Source organism: Phasianus colchicus, chromosome 5 (genome assembly GCF_987193195.1).
Source record: "Phasianus colchicus chromosome 5, bPhaCol1.hap1.1, whole genome shotgun sequence".
Taxonomy (NCBI): Eukaryota; Metazoa; Chordata; class Aves; order Galliformes; family Phasianidae; genus Phasianus; species Phasianus colchicus.
Genome location: NC_143440.1, coordinates 20,038,018 through 20,053,816, shown reverse-complemented (window position 1 = coordinate 20,053,816; position 15,799 = coordinate 20,038,018). Strand labels below are relative to the sequence as shown.

The following is a 15,799-nucleotide window of genomic DNA, read 5'->3' as shown; positions in this document are numbered from 1 at the left end:
TGCCACAGCAAGAAAAAAAAAAAAGATGATTCTGCAGGGGGCTGAAGCCATGTAAACTACATGTCTTTGTCAGTGTGGAAGAGATGGTAGCTCAGAAAAGAAACAAAACATAAGGAGATTATAGGGGCAGGCAAGTGAGAGACAAAAAGGAGATGTACTGACCTTGTTTAACTTGGAAAAGCTAATTAATAAAGAGGAAAATCACAGTTCAGGATTCAGCCTGAAGGTGAGCTTTCTCTTAGGTGATGCTAATTAACAGTCTGGGGTATTACTATATGTAATATTAGCCTGAAGAGTTATTATTTCTAGTAGAAATAAGTGGGTCTAGACTGCAACATGTCAGCCCAGTGAATTTGTAGAAAACTTGTGAATAAATGTGCTGTTAGATTCTTTTCTAAGTGAAAAATCTGCTCTTTGAGGAGTATGAATCATCCTTTTCTATTCCAAGATAAGAGCAAAAGGAGCTGAAATGTGACCTTTGATATGGTTGTAAATGAAGAAAGGGACTTACCCTGTTAACTAGACAGTATCCATCTCCTGTAGATGTAATGATAATGACCCTCCGTTCTGTTAAATCTAGATCTGGAAACAAGAAGAGGTAAAAAGCCATTAGATGTTATCAGGGATATTTTAAAGGGCTGCAGAGAGGGTGAGGCTGTGCCTCAAGGCAGACATCATGATCAATTTGCTGTTGTAATTTTCCATCTTTAGGGCAGCAATCCAAACACTGTGCCCAAAGAGAGGGCTAAAAGAAAGTGTTAGTTGGATAGGGGATACGTAGAAGAATGGATGATCGTGGTCTAATTTCTGTTGGTGACATGTGTTCTAAAGAATAAAATCACAGAATCATAGAATATCTTGAGTTGGAAGGGACCCATAAGGATCATTGAGTCCAACTCCAGGCTCCACACAGGACCTCCCAAAAATCAAACCCTATGTCTGAGAGCATTGCCCAGATGCTTCTTGAACTCCAGCAGTTTGGGGCCATGATCACTGCCCTGGGGAACCTGTCCCAGTGCCTGACCACTCTCTCAGTGAAGAACTTTTTCCCAATACCCAATCTGACCTTCCCCTGAATAAGCTTTTAATTCAACAGATACTTGAATCTCTGTGTTTATGGTGACCTGCAACGGTGCCTTCATTCCACATTTACCTTGTGCTTAGATGAAGAACTTGGTTTGCAGTGCCTTTCCTCCTCAAACGATGCTCACCTCAATGAGAACAGCTTGTGACAAGACTTGCTGCTTGTGTCTAGAAATAGCTTAGAGAAGGCTAAGTCCACAGGGCACGTAGGGTGGAAAATGGTGAAAGATGTTGGGTTCCTGCTGAAAATAAATGTGCTCTGAGCTTAATGTCTTTCTACACAAACATTAGCCCCTGCTATTTAACAACTGTGTCTTCTTATTTGTGTTGTGGTAAGTTCAGTTCACTGGTACAATCTCTCACATCAGTGTACCAGTCACACAGAACGGTCATTAACGTACTAACCAAAAGGGGGCTGTCTGCTGTCAGCTTTCTTTTTCCAGCTACAGCAGCAGCTGCTTGCTTTTGTGCTAAATGTTGAGTGCTTTCACTTTTACTCCAACGTCTACTGAAAACAGAAAGTGGCATTAGACATGTATGTATTCACATCCTGCTCTGAAATTCTTTAAACTGCTTAAACACTTTCATCTTGTGAAAGCCAGAACTGCCAACAGGATCAGAGGGCAGAGGCAGGGGCAAAGAAATCAATGAAAAATTACTTCCTCCACGACAGAATATCTCATGTAGACCTCAGCTGTACTCATAGAAAAAAAATAAGGCTCAAGCTACCATTGAATACCTTCATGCAAACTGTAGTAATCCTGGAAAACTAAACAGTGAACACCAAAATATTCTCTTTTCTCATAGTTCTGAGAAAATAACAGAAGGAAAAATGTGTAGCCTACAACTCCTTTAATTTTAGGAAGCCTATTTATTGTCATATCTGTGTAAGTCCACTGTGGATGTCAGCCTACAGAAGGAATAGTTCTGGGAAAACTGTAATAAATACTCTGTGGGGTGTTTTTGGAGTACTCTAGGGAGATTGCTTCATCCTTCCTTCTAATGAAGAGTAATCGGTCTGTGTCCTTAAGATGCATGCTTGTCCTTTATCAGTCTGTGTCCTGCCAGTAATAAGCAGAGGGAAGGACGTAAAGCAGTGATGGCACCTCATTAGCTGGCAGAAGATGGGCTGAACACACTGTGTCCACTTTGAGAAAATTTTTAGCAACAGACCGGTCAGATACAATTGTCTTCAACAGTCCCAAAGTCTGTAGAGCCTTTCAAATATTTCACACGTGTCTATTGGGTGAGTGACGGATATCAACTATGTAGTTTTAGCTTTTCAAACTGTGATAACATTCTGTTGAATTTTCCCAACCCTCTCTTTCTTTTAGGCCGTGTGACAATAAATCCTAATTGAATGTAAAAACAAGCCTGGGCTTAACATACATCTGCACTAGAAAAATATCATGTTAACAGAGCAAATGAACTCCCCTTGTAATGTGTGTGAAAGTGGATTGGTTGCTATTGCAGGTGTGCATTTCATCATCCCAAACAATCTGTACCACACTTCCTGCAAGTGCAGTAACGAGCCAGATTGTCTTCAACCTAAGTGATGTGTAAGAGGAGGAAGAGCAGTTAGCATCATGGGTTTTTTTTCTTCTTCTTTGTATAGAAAATACAGGAAACTGTGTAACAAGCTGTGGCATGAGCCATTAGAATTATTGCTTTATGAAGGGTCTTGGAGCAGGCAATGTAACTTAGGCACAGTTTGGACTCCCAAGTTCTGCCTGATTCAAATAATGCCAAAATAGTCAAGGGCAGGAAAATTCATGCTTCCATTCTACCTAACTTTGGGATGCAGGAGCTCAGGTTGTTTGAGAGTTTAGGTAGAAGGAAGCTGAGGAATGTTTGCTGAACCTGTTTGCTCCGAAGAAGCTTTCTCAAGGCTTGGCAAGAGATTCCCGTTGCTCCCATGTCCGTCTTCTGGAACCTGGAAATGTGAAAGTACTCAAAAGCAAAGAATGGCAGAGCAGGATGGTCATTCCTGGAACAGGGCTAGAGCTTTGTTTTCCCAGATAAGTTCAAGGCCATGTTTGGACTGTACAGTGTTATAGCATCTCACTGGAATGCAGACCACTGAGTCCCAACAAATGTATTAGCTAATGAACTTTTTGCATGATGAGGTGATGAGCAACATGCAAGAATCTACAGAGATAGAAGGGTTAGTTATGAAGAGAAGGTATATTAGTATAGTAGTATATTTCTAAGTCAGGAATATTTGTTCTATTTCTCTGAGTAGTTTTTGCATTTAAAACATATTCACAAGAAGTTGCCTGAGTCTGAATGGGTGTAGCATTGCCAGGCCTTCAACAAGTTTGAATGTGGCCATGTTGCCTTAGGGAAACTCTGAGCAGTCTGCTAGCAGAAGTGAGCTTGGTCCATCCTTATCTGGCACAGGGCTGGTGTGAGCCCCAGCATATCCTGGAGAGATCCAGGGGGCCCTTGTCCTGCACCCAAAGAGAGATGAGGGAGAGCTGGGGACATCAACAGGGTTGTGTCAGCAGCACAGAGGAGGCTGTGGTACTGTGGCAGTTGTGGTTAGCGGGGTGGGTTGTTGGCAGCCATCCTATGGCTTACGACTTTCCACCATTAGTACTACAGGACTCCTGCACAGCAGATAGTTGTGCCTAATGCTTTTAGAGATGAATATCAAAAGGAGCAGCTGAGAAACATTTTTTAGACAAAAATATGTACCTAAAATGCAAACGCCCTGGTATTATACTGATATTGAAAGGTAGGATTTCATACATGAATGTAACTGTGTAAGGCCCTGTTTTGTAACTTTTTTTTTGTAACTTTGTCCTCTGATCACATGCTTCTCCAATTTTTCTGACTAAAATAGGTGTTCACCCTTACTATTCAGATTTTGTGTTTATTTGTCAGCACAAGTGAAGAGTAATTATATTTTCTTGTCTCACACCTGTGCTTCCTGTTATAAAAAAAATCAGTTGCACAACACTTGTGAGTCATTATTTGCCCTGCTAATAAATGTTCTAACACGGCACTATTGAACCGCACGGAAAATATTAAGAGTATAAAAATCTATTGTGTCAGTCTTTGCCATGAAAGTGGTCAAATTACTAAAACCAGGAGACAGAGGCAAAAATGCAAAGGCCACTAATTATCACCCTCACCTGCTGCAATCTTCCTACAGAACCAGGTTTGTGAAAAGCCAGGCCTGTTAGGCAGCTGCTACTGGAATGACACCACAGTGTGACGTGCTGCCCGAGCCCCTGCCTGGCTCTGCGGGTCTGGGTCAGCACGCACACCACAGTCTGGCAGCAAAATGGGATGCTGAGGAGGATCAAGGGCCATACCTTCACCAGAAGCCTTATTTTCTAACTACATGAGTGGCCACTTCATATCAGTCTTTTTTCCTCTGAGTCAGAGTCTTTGCACTGTTCATTTTACAAGCAAGAACTGTTTCCTCCTGCGCAGCTGAAAATATCAGTTTTTTCATTAGATATTTTAAGCTTCAGTTGCTTAAGAGTTTAAAACAGAATAAAGTAGAAGGCAGAACTACAATAAGTCTATGCTTGAAATAAAGGGAGTTGTATTATAAAATGATTTAATAATCACCTAACAATTACATTCCACAACCCAACAAAAATAGAGGAAGTTCTCAGCATTCCCAAATTTACATTTGTCTGATCCAAAATTCAAGTTCATTGTCATCCTTAGGAAGGATGTTGATTTTGGTTATTACTTTGAAGCAAACTGTATGATTCTGATGAATCTACTGCTTTCTACTTGCTCATCACGTATGATGTTGGCTGGAGAACTCCTGTAAATGTCCCTAAGGATGCAGTCATGCTGTGACTGCTGTCATGTGCTCAGCAGAATGACTGAAAGGCTGAAATGTGATCACAGGAGACGATTGCTTGGGTAATGACCTTGTGTCCTCTGGCTGGGAAATGTGGTGACATTTAGACTATGCTAACAGCAATAAAAGAGCACAAAGAGTAGAAGAAGGTGAATTCATTATTTCAAGAATGACAGCACTAGAAAAGATAGACTTATGGAATTGTGTTATGATAAATACAGCAATGAAAACCCATAGTTTTAAGTAATCAGAAAGTAGAGAAGTTAGCATGAGAAGAATGAGAAAGATACAAATACAAGGTAAATTCCAGTGATTTCTTGATTTCTGAGGAAAGATGCACAGATGCATAATCACAAATTTTTCATTCCTTTGTTTTTAAAGTATTTCAGTAGTACAAACTTTGCCCTTTGATTGGTGATATCTGTTAATCAGTCAGAAAAGTATCAGAAATTAAATTGACTCATTGTTACTGCAGGATACTTGGAAAGGGCGGGAGAATTGTAAAGAGCATTTGAACAGAATGCTTCCTCAGTTAGTTTTGCTAAGCAGAACTGTCAGATTTCCTTGTTGAAGTTTGTATTTAGCTGATGATAAGCAGTTAAACTCACCTGTGCTGTGTTGTTTGTGGTGACATAGAGCTAAATCAATCCCCGTGTGGATGTTTAATACGGATTTCTTCATTTCTTTGAAAGCAAAACACACATGCTGTAAAGCACTACACAGCTCAGCATCAGAGCTGCGGCACATGAAGTTGATCTGAATCTGTTTGCAAATTCACCTCCCCTGAGTGTTATCTTGCCCTAGAATCTGGGCACAGCCACAACATTTCCTAATCCATTGTATTTTCAGTGTGTCCACCGTGCCTGTTTCCCCACTTCACAGCTTTTGACAGTACAGTCTTTGTTGATGAGCAATAAGCTGTAAATGTAAATGAAGAAAGTGCTGCTGGCTCTCACTGAGGACATCGTGGCATGCAGTCCTGGCAGCCTGAGCTTAGGTTGGGGTGTCCAGGCTCAAAAGCTGTGTGCCAAGCTGGAGCTCCACTAACAGCACTGCTGCAGCAGTGAGCTATTAGTGGAAGCTCTTTCCACAACTACGGTGTTAAAGCAACAATGTAGAAACACTATAAATAAAAGCAATGTATAAATAAAAGCCTCCATAGTCCTAAAAGTCAGAACTGCCTAGGTGGTTTGCATATAATGAAAAAAATGTTGGGATCATTTAAAGTAGGATTGGTTTCAAAGTCTCTGAGTATATGGAAGTCTAATATTTAGTTATTTAAAATAAAATGAAATGTGTACAGTTAAAAATGCGTGTTTCCCATGGTCATTATTTAGACAGTGCTTGCAATTCTGCTGTAAGCCTTTTGCTAGAAGAAATAGCCTAGTAAATTGTAGGGTCATATTTTTCTGTGGTTTGTTGGTTAGTGCTCAGTTCAATAACCCACATAAACATATGCTTCCCTGTAAGGACTTGTGTAAGAGCTGCTGAGTTAACACATAGCCGTGTCCCAGGAGATCACTATGGTTAGATTAAAAGGGCAGAAAATGGTGTTTGGGTGTGACGAGTGCTGTTGGTGAGCCTCAAGTTTCGTGCATTTACTCTGACACTGGTCCAGGAACAGGTTGGGCATTACACCGAGGGCTTTAATGCTTCACACGGTTTTATTGGTCCTTTTCAAACTCGCTTAAGGACATCCATTGCTTAGATGGTTAGTGGTGTGGGCCGTTTCTATTTCTTGGCAATAACTTCTCCTAAAACTGGTAAACACTCAAGTGATTTTAGTAGAAATCTCAGCAAAAACAGAATAAAAGTCTTAGGGTTTTGCTTTGACATTTTATTCCTTAAACTACTTTGCCCTACAATACGTTGTCATTTTGTTGGATACTGTATGCTTTGGAATTTGCCATGGTAAACATATTGCCATAGTAAACATATTGCCATAATAAATGTGGCTGGAGGTTAAGATCATTCTGTACAACATGTTCTGCTTCGGTTACCAATACCATCTCAGGCTTGGTCTCTTAAGAAATATTGTCTGATAAGGAAGAAAGGAAAAAGATGTGTGCTTGGACTTTCTTTTTCTAACTTTGTACTGAAGGAGTCTGATAGCTTATCTGGAGATGGCATTTGAAATTTCCAAACTACAGACTGATGACTTCCAAGATAATACTTTGGAAATCACTATGCTGCATGCTCATCCTGCTGCCATGGCCTGGGCACGCAGGGCTCAGCGCTGTCAGGGATCTGAAACTCTGGGCCCTCAAATTTGATCTGCTTCATATTAAAAACCACTAGGGTGAGGACTACAGAATAATTAGGTAAACATTTCTATATTTCCCCTAAAAACTTAAAAAAATTCAAGGTTTGGTTACAGAAGTCAGCTAAGATGAGGAAATCCACTCTAGTTTTCACAGAGGCTGTTCTGTCCTCGTGCAGTGACAGTAGTTGTGCTCTGTGGAAAGCTGGCTGTTGAGCCTCAGAACTTTAGCACATGTACAGACCTGTCTTCAACACACCCATAGTGGCTGTGCCTCACCGTCCCAAAAAGAGGCATCTCCCACAAAGGCATGCTAGGCTCAGCTGGAATAGTTCAGCTGAGGCTATCCGCAGTGCTGTACTACAGTCCAGTAGACAATAGCAAATAAACGGCAAAAATAAAATGTTCAAGAAAATGTCTGGTTAAGACAGAGACTCAGGGAATGCCAAAAATAACCTTTTTCTTGCCAGTGCTGAAATTCTCTCAACTCTTTTACATCTGTAAAATGAGTAAACTTTGGAGAGACAACTGCTCCTGAACTGGATCCTTCAGCAGAGAGCCACAATGCCCTGAGGGCATCATATATATAACATATCAGAGAAAACAACCCTACCATCCATGATCATCCATCTTTAGGTCTGTAATTCTAAATACGCGCTTCTTTCTGGAAGCTATTTTGTAGAGCTTCCATCTTAAACGCTGCATTTTTCTGGGCACAGCTCACAGTATCCTAGCAGACATGCTGATGAGGAGAGACAGTATAAACAGATCATCTGAACAATCTCTTTAGCAGGATGTCCACTCCATTTCATACAGATATCTGAATCAAATTCCTAGTCTGTGTGAATAGGAAACTTCCCCACTTCCCCGAAACTACAGTTGCAATGTGTTTCCTCTCTTTGATTTGTTTTGAAGGTACAGTATGAAAAGGAGGCTCCAAACCCCAATTTAATTATAAAGGCATGAGGCAATAAAGATCATGCTTTACAGTGGGTCAAAATTATTGCTGTATTTCAGGATTTATTCTGTAAAAGGCCTCTACAGTTCCAGCAGATGGCATGCACTCATCAAAGCTTGCCCTGTGTGATCATAAATACTGCTCCAAGCAACAGCTGTCAGAAAGGATAAGACAGCTCATGCTGAGCTTGAGGAGCTAAAATAATTTGTCACGAGAGATTCTCTTATGCTACACTTGATTTCTGTAATCTCTTAAACATACTACAGGAAGTTAATGTGTTTTCAAAACTAAGTTTCTTTGCTTTTTCAGGGCACAGCCCAAGTCATTTTTTTTCTTGAGACTGTTCTCAGTAAAAAAGCATGAGCAGACTTTGGCCAAAGTAATTCTGCCAGAGCAATAGCTGTGATTAAAGCAATCTGAATATCTGGCTATAATAAAAGCGTATTGGCACTACAGAAAAGTAAGAACTCTGGAAAAATAATTACAAAATGAGTAACGGAGAAGAATGACTCGAAGTTTCTTGAACAGGATGCATTTTAAGCTAGGATGTGCCATATGCTGAGAGAAAAAACTTAAAACGTCTTTTGTTAAAAACAAAACGACATAAACATTCTGTTTGTGAAATGAATAAATACATTGTGCCAGTGAACAAATATTATCTTATACTAAAAGACTTCCACACTGGAGTAGCAGTTTTTGCCACTCAGAGATTGCAATGATAAATTAGCTTATGGCTGTTTAGAACTTGGAGAACAGCAAAGAAACACCATTATCTACAGCAGCAACAGAATTAACATCTGTTAGGAGCAAACTGGGACTTTTTGAATTTCCATATACTAATCCAAGCTCTGACATTTTCTGCATAGACATTCAACTGTTTTCCTGTAGTCTCCTTAGTAGTTGCTCTTTGTGCAAACAGTTTCTGACTCCGTCCACAGTACTTTCTGGAAGAGAGGTTTCCCACACAGGAAGCACAGAGAAATGTTTTAGAACAGAATTAGTGCTTGGATTCAATGTTATGTGCTGGCCCACTGACAAACATCTCATGGAAGAGAATGCATTTTTTTGTGTTGGCTTCTTTTTTATTAAGTTTATCTGAAGTCTAGTCAATCTTGAATCTATTTATGTCTTCTGCAGCGTTCAGAGGAAAATGCTGAAAATGTGGAAGGTCAGCTCTCTCAGACTTCAGCCATTTTTATTTTTCCAACTAGATTTTTCCATTTTTTTCCTGGTTAAATGTGCATAGTAAAACTTAGCACTTTTCAGTTCTTGGAATACTTTATATAGCTTTTAGACTATATGTATTTTTATTTATATATTATATATATATATAAACATATATATGTATATATATATATATATATATATATATATATATATATATATATATACACACACACACACACACACACAGAATATATACACTGGAAAAGAAGGGTGAGGGTTTGGGAAAAGAGGGAGATTGTTTGAAGGTTAAAGCAAAGCACAAAGTTAATAAGACTGCTCATGCATCTGGTTGGTACTTCCTTGCTGCTGTCAAAGGTATAGGGAACTTTCAAAGCAGATACCAAAAGCAAAAATTTTCCTTGTTTTTTGTTAATAATTAGTTAATATATACATTTGATAAGAAAAGAAAATAAGCAATGAAGATGGGATCTTTATAATAGATCCCTAATAGCATCTAAAGAATGCTAATAATTGCCTTCAGGTGTAGTTTAAGCGTATTTAGTGGAAGAGTTGTGATGCACTCATTCAGCCATGGAAGTTTATCTGCCCACTAAGTACTTGCTCTGTGTAGTGATGTGGTCCAAAATCACTGGCACAGTTCCTTTACTGGCAAACTGAGAACTTATCTGAGGAAAAAGTGTTTCAAGAGCCATCACTCAAGAAATAAATTCATAGGAAGAACTTAGAGCTTGCATTTAGTTTCCTGTCGTCATGACAAAATTAATTCATACTGTCTCAATTGGAGCTCCTTGTTCAGTTCTGCATTTTTGTGAACAACGCTGGATTATATTTATAAAACAGTTCACTCCATGTTGTCCCAGCCAGCATGCCTAGGAGCTTCTACATTTCTGATCCTTGCCCAATCTAACTGGTTTAATAATCTTTGCTCGGTGCTCTTGAGAGCACTATGTTAATCCCCAGCCATTTCACAGCCTTTTTCTTTGTGTTACCTGGCACACCCCAGGTAGAAGCAAATGCAAGATCATGATTTTACTTGTCTCTGAGTTTCTGAGCATGTAAGTAGATAATTTTTTACACAAAGCACATTATTATATCCTTTGCCATAATAATAATATGATTCATCTTTAATTCTATTACTCTTCTCAGTCTCAGAACATAATTCTGAAGTAATGAAGCATGCAAGGCAGTGTTCCCAGGTTGTTACAGTGCTGTAAAGCCCTATCAGAAATTTGGCATTTAAAAAAAATACTCCACACGTGCATCATTACAGTAATAAATGATCATATCTACAATGGTTATTATATTGTGTGTTTTAAAATTCATTTTTTCACTTTAGACTGGGTGATAGATAGACTATAATCCCTATAGATGGAAATGCACCTTGTTTTCTCCAGACAAGAAGCAAGCCCAGCAGCTGTCCTTCCACAGAGAACTGATAGTCCCTCTAAGGTGTGAAACTTTGAAGTTTACTCTGTCTTTACTGTGTTGTAGTAGGATTTTATTTTCTTAGGTTGATTAGGCCTGAGATTCAGAATCAGAAAAGCAGAGATAGCAAATGGATAGTGCCAAAGTTTCACATAAGTATGTCAGCACCAAATTTAAAGACTTGTTAGAAAAAGAGTTCATAGCCACATCTTCACTTGATGGACTTGATTCACAGAGGACCTAGCAAATAGGAAGAATCATGGAAACATCATCTGCTAAAATATGAAATATATCACAAATTCTCTCTCTTAAAACCTACAGCTAATCTCTATTAAGGGCATATTATTTCACTCTTGAGATACTCACACAAAGACCATGAAGTCTTCCCTCATTTGCTCCACTTTGTAGAGTAGTCATTGCAAGCAGATGCAGTAGGTACTTGGTGGGTCTTTCTGGTAGTTCTGCAATGAAGGGATTTCCCATCAATTTACTTTTGCTTTGGTAAAGTGCTGCAGATCTTCCTTGCCCAGGACTGTGGAAGCTCTCTGAATCCTGAGGTCTGGAAAAGCACATTCCCCATTTTCTTGGGAACTGGAACTTAACCTCTTTCTGTCAGGTTTTGCCACTAAATTATAAAATTAATTAATTTGCTAACATGTACACACACAGCCACTCTCATTGAGGCGTTAAAACCAAGTTTTCATACGAATGGGTATGAGATACCCCAAGAAGCAATGGCTGTTGTAGTGCCCCAGCTGATGTAGCTCCTTGTCCCTATCACAACAAAAAACACATAGGTGTCATCTCAATTTCTTTCTCCCCCAGCAACCTGGAACTCACAAAGGTACAACAAAAATCAGGATTTCACTTGCCTTTGTGTTTCTAAGTCTTCACTTACATTACTAGGCGTAAAATACAATCATCTTCATTCTAACAAAACCAACATGATTCAATATGATTTGCTGATTTCATGTGGTTTATGGTACAGGGTTCCATGAGAAATGAACCTTTGTTCACAGCCTCTCCATAGAGACTCATTTACTTTTCCATAATATGTCACAAAGTGCTATGTACATATTAGTCAATCAAACATTAAACAAAAGAAAAAAAAAATCTCAGCTCCTCAGTGGTATTTGTGGAAAGATGTGCATAAAACAGGTAAAAAAGGACTGTGTGATATTTTTAAAAGCTTATCACCTTATACTTGATTTTCTTTCCTTCTGCTTTCAAATGGCCCCTGAACTACACTTTCCCCATCATACAATTAAGCTTCCTGAGCCACATTCAAAAGCTGGAGAAATTGTTGAAGGTAGCACATTTAGTCATCAGAAACTTTATGCTACCTCCAATAGGGTTTTAAAAATGCAAACAAATTGAACCTAAATTCAAAGTTTGAAAATTCAGGTAGATAATGAACTTTTTTTTTTTCCTAAATGACCTCAAAGAACAATATTTTAAAACATCAGAAGACAGTGATGCATGTTACTGCAAACTGATTTGGAGAGCAGTAGTGTTGGCTTAGGCCACTCTTCCCTGTAGGTTCTGTGAGGATGCCTCTAGTCAGCTACTTAGATCTGATTATGTTAAACTTGAAGAATGTATACTAAATGCTAACTTAGCAGAAATAACATAGTTGTAAACAGATTCAGGGAGAAAACTCCTTCTCCTACTGCAAAAAGCAAGTCATGCTGCAGGGTGCTTATATCATTCTCTAGGTCAAACCAGACTTCATGGTCAATGACAGTCTCCACTCAGAATTCATTACTGTCCTGCAAATAACAAGGAAAGCCCTACATAACACAGTTAAAATTGAATAGAAGAGCTTAGTGAAAGGCTTAAAATAAACCCTTCGTTAACACAGACTAAACATTCCTTTAGTAATTGGGTGCTTTTGCATGAGAACTTACCATGAAACTAGGAGGAGGCTGGTGCTCAGGCCATGCTTAGCAAGTGTTGAGGCAGACGATCTAGACTTCTGGCATTCAACAAATGAAATCCCTCTTGCCTTAGCGATATTATCCATACGTTTCTCTAGTCACTCATTGTTCATCTAACAGCCGTAGCGGACTCTTTCCTGCAGGATCAGGTGATGGCTGAGGTGGAACAGGGTCAAAAACAGAGCACATGCCCCAGAATCAATGGAGTTACACTAATTCTCCTGTATTCCAAAGAAGAGATACAACCCTACGCCAAACATTACTGCTAACAAATTTTATTTAGGGTAGATTAAGCTCTTGCTTACTCCCATGCAATTCCACTGGGTGCTAGAATGAGCTCAGAGAGTGAGTATTCATCAAAATTACTATATACCAAACTTAATAATACCATTTTTGTCATGACTTTTTGGTGACAACATTTGCAACACCTGTCTCAACATTAGATAATTGAGCTTTTTATTTTCAGGTCAAGCAAACTTTTTTTTTTTACCTTTCTAAAAAGGCCATTTCTTCCAGGAACAACTGAGCAAGTGCTAACATTTACGTCTGCTGCTTACTCATCACTTAGAATAGAGCCACGCTTAGTTTGACAGCAAACATCCAGCTCAAGAGGTGTTCCCAGAAACTAAAATATGGCTGCTATGTTCAGAGCTGTTTTCTCAAGAATAGCTGTAGCTGCCCATTTTGAAGTAATTGCCACAAAAGGTAAACCAGCGCTTTATTCCTGGCATTCCAGGAAAAGAGTGCTGTTCCTGTTACTAAAAGTATTGCTAGAAACCTGAGTTACTCTACTGTGTAAAGCTTAATATACCCCAAGTTATCTTGCCAAGTCTCAAACAATTGATTACCTTCATTTGATTGTCTTGCTCTAAAATAGCCATTTGTTATACTAACAAGAGCCTCTGATCTAAGCAGCTCACCATCCCCCAAAACCAGAAAGCAAAAAAATAAAATTAACTAAAGCAGACTTTTATACTGAGAATTACCTGCTTGATTAATTGGCACAGCGGGAATACCTTATGCAGACTAAACACCATCACTGCTAATTTGCCCTGTCCTCAGCATCTGTTTTTGCTAACCTCATTACGATCTTTGCCTACATTTTTCATTTAAATCACAAATTATTCTTTCCTTGTGGTCTCTGCTTTAGGTTGATGTCAAACTGGGTATGTGTTCCAATGATTGATTGGAATTTGAAGGGTATTGTCACTTCAACTGACACTTTGACACATTAACAAACACTTGAATTGTTAACCCTAACTTTTGTGAGGAAATGAGTTTTGTAACGAAGTGCAAAAAGCAAATGATCTTTCCATATTCTTATATATAAAGCCTTCAATTGGAATGTGAGAAAGAAAGGAGTGAAAATGAAATATAACAGCAGACTTTCACAGAGGGAGGTAAAATAAAACCTAAGAAAAATGTTTGAAGGAAGTAGGACTGAAAACCCCAGAGGCACTGAAGTTTTAATGATTTGTTTTCCTACATTTTTACACAATTATGCCTAATAACCAGAAAGCGAAACAAACAGCAGCTTAAAAATTGCAGAGAAATACACGAGCACTATAACAGGCAGAATTAACTACAAACGTTTAGGTAATCTGAAATCAAATGCTTTTGGACAGATTTTGTTCTTGTGCAGACTGTGGGGATGAGGGACACTGGAAAGAACAAATGGCTAACCTCATACTTAGTCAGGAAAGAGATTGCTTCCTTCCTCAAAAGGTGATAAAATTGCAGTTGAGTTCTGTTACTTGTTTCTATTAATGCATGCATGTACTGCCTTGGCAGAGAAGGTAGAAGTACAGACTGCGTTCACTTTGGGACATCTCTGTACTCATAAGGTGAATACAAATCATTTCTTGTGGGCTCAGAGAAGTTTCTCTTCTAGGAAGAAGTGCTGCCTCAGAAGGGAGAAGCACTGGTGAGCTGGGTTAGGCAGAAGGTAATACTTGGTGTTCAAAAGCCACTCTATGCACCTAGCTTGTGGTATGAGCTGTTTCACATGGCTACACATTTTCCAGTATTTGCTTTATGTTTTTACAAGTCCCATCTGTGTTTTCCAGTGCCTGGAGTTGGCAGAAAACAATATCTTTAATTTGAAGGCCTCGGTTCTTACAGTTCTCTGTGGGCCTATTACCCAGCTTAGCTGTTTGGCTGCTTGTTGTTAGGACATATGAAAATAATGAGCAGAGTTAATTTGTATTGCAGTGTTCTAGCTTCAGTGACATTAGACTAAAAGAAGTTTTAGTCTGCTGTGTTACAAATGAGCATTCAGAATGCTTGGCTAGTCTGAATAGCCATGGAAGCTCCATGTAGTGGAACAGCAGCTTATTCAGCAAAGGTGATCATCAGCATGTTTGAGTGATCACATCCGCTGAAATGCGTCTTGTGCTGTCTCATGATACCTATGTACAGAGGTTCAATTAACATGGAGCTAATTCACTGAATTCAACCTCAGGCTCAGTTCCTAAGATCCACGTCTACTTCCATGATTCAGAGGTCAAGCAGATTTTCATCACCTAATAACTGGATAGAAAATTTCTGGAGCGAAACATTGATTTAGTCATTGCTACTCAAGAAGCTTCTCTTACTGTTCACACCAGATTTTTATTTTGTTAGTGCCTTCCTTAGCCACCCCCCCGTACCCTACAGCCTCCTCAAGAGCCTTGTCTCTGGTCTGGTGATAGAAATCTCAGTGCTAAGAGCAATGCTAACAGTGCAGATGCTTAGATATTTGCTCGTGTGGTCCTGCTTTATATGCAGTTATATCCACTTATATGCAGTTATATCCACTTGTCAACACTTTTTGTAACATATCTGCACATTAACTTTTTTTTGTATGTGTGTGTTAGTTAGGTCCTTTTCTTTGAAAGCAAAATAAAAACACAGCAATTACATACCAGTCAGAATTTCTGTCCTTGCTGGAAGTTTGCTTGCAATCTTGAAGAGCTGGAGGGTACAAAACTCATTTTTTGCACTTCAGAGAAAAACACATGGTGGTATGAAGTTCCTGGAAAAACAGAAATGCCTTTAAAGAGCCTTGTACCCTCACTTTCTTCTCAGTGATACTTGCATACTAGAGCTTGTTGTAACACAGAAGCTCTGTGTTATCTGAGAAC

The 15,799-nt window shown here is 39.1% G+C and overlaps 1 protein-coding gene and 1 long non-coding RNA gene across 6 annotated transcripts in view; one reads left to right on the top strand and one right to left on the bottom strand.

The window, feature by feature from the left end:
• SLC1A2 (solute carrier family 1 member 2) overlaps positions 1–15,799 on the top strand; it is a 79,040-nt gene that overhangs the window by 29,824 nt on the left and 33,417 nt on the right. The gene's annotated exons all lie outside the window — the stretch shown is intronic.
• LOC149917792 (uncharacterized) lies at positions 10,258–15,732 on the bottom strand. 2 transcript variants are annotated; one of them, XR_016466816.1, is made up of 4 exons: positions 15,581–15,732; positions 12,648–12,833; positions 11,107–11,299; positions 10,258–10,980 (listed from the first exon to the last, which is right to left on the bottom strand). It is a non-coding gene; the product is annotated as an uncharacterized LOC149917792 (long non-coding RNA). The 2 variants fall into 2 exon arrangements; XR_016466815.1 differs by having other exon boundaries at positions 11,107–11,201.